Below are 1,110 nucleotides of genomic sequence, written 5' to 3'. Positions count from 1 at the left end.
GAGAGAGAGAGAAAGAAAGAAAGAAAGAAAGAAAGAAAGAAAGAAAGAAAGAAAGAAAGAAAGAAAGAAAGAAAGAAAGAAAGAAGAAAATATGTATATATATTAGCTTGGATAATTTTATTGCTGATTTCTGCTGGTCTATTGAGAGGAGTAGTTAATGCTTAATTTTTATTTATTTATTTATTTATTTATTTGCTGAATCAGGGATTGAACTCAGGTCCTTGTGCTTGCCAGGGAAGCACTTATTCTACTGAGCTATCTCCCAGGCCAAATGCTTAAATTTTTGTTGTTCTCCTTTTTTAGTTTCTTATAACTTTTCTTTTCACCAATTTTTATGGCTATATCTGGTAACCTGAACAACTAATTTGAAGACCATCTTGTGCATTATAACAACCATTGTTGAATTCCTATTACTTTGTTTAGTGAAATTCTTAATCATTATACTATTTTTGTTATTATTATTTATTCTCTTTAAAAAACAATCATTGGCTTTAATCTGGAATTTTTCTGAATGCCATATTCTGCTTTAATCTGGCAGTCAATCGAAGTGTTTTTGAAATTTGGATGCAGTAATTCAAAATCTTCTGTACTTTTACAGAATTTCAAATGAGAATTTTTTCAGGTTTTGTTGAGAGGGGTAGTTTCCTGAACAGTCTCTCTTGTGAAATCTCCATGACAAGTTTGATAAAATTGGCTTTGTCCTAGCTATATACAGAGACAAATACTATCCCAATCATTGTACTGTTTTTTTTTCAGGTAGCTTTTCTAGTTTTAGAATAGTAGAATTGACCTCTAACATTTTATTTATTTATTTATTTATTTATTTATTTATTTATTTATTGTATTTTAGAGAAGGGTCTACAGGGTGTTCAGGGTTTCACTATGAGATCAAACTCTTAGTGATTCACCTGTTTACAGCCTCCCAAGAGCTGGATTACAGGAGCATGTGCCACCACACCCAGTCTCAATAGCCCTCTCAGCTTGCCCCTTTGGTGGGGCCAGCACGGCAGGCCCTGAGATCTAGCCCTGGTCCCCTGCTCCTGCTCTCAGACTCTTTAATCTGCTGAGCTATTCTGCTAAGCTACTTGACCTCTAAAATTATATATATAT

This window comes from Octodon degus, unplaced genomic scaffold, assembly GCF_000260255.1.
Source record: "Octodon degus isolate 3935 unplaced genomic scaffold, OctDeg1.0 scaffold00120, whole genome shotgun sequence".
In the NCBI taxonomy this organism is placed as follows: Eukaryota; Metazoa; Chordata; class Mammalia; order Rodentia; family Octodontidae; genus Octodon; species Octodon degus.
Note: the sequence above shows the minus strand (reverse complement) of the source record.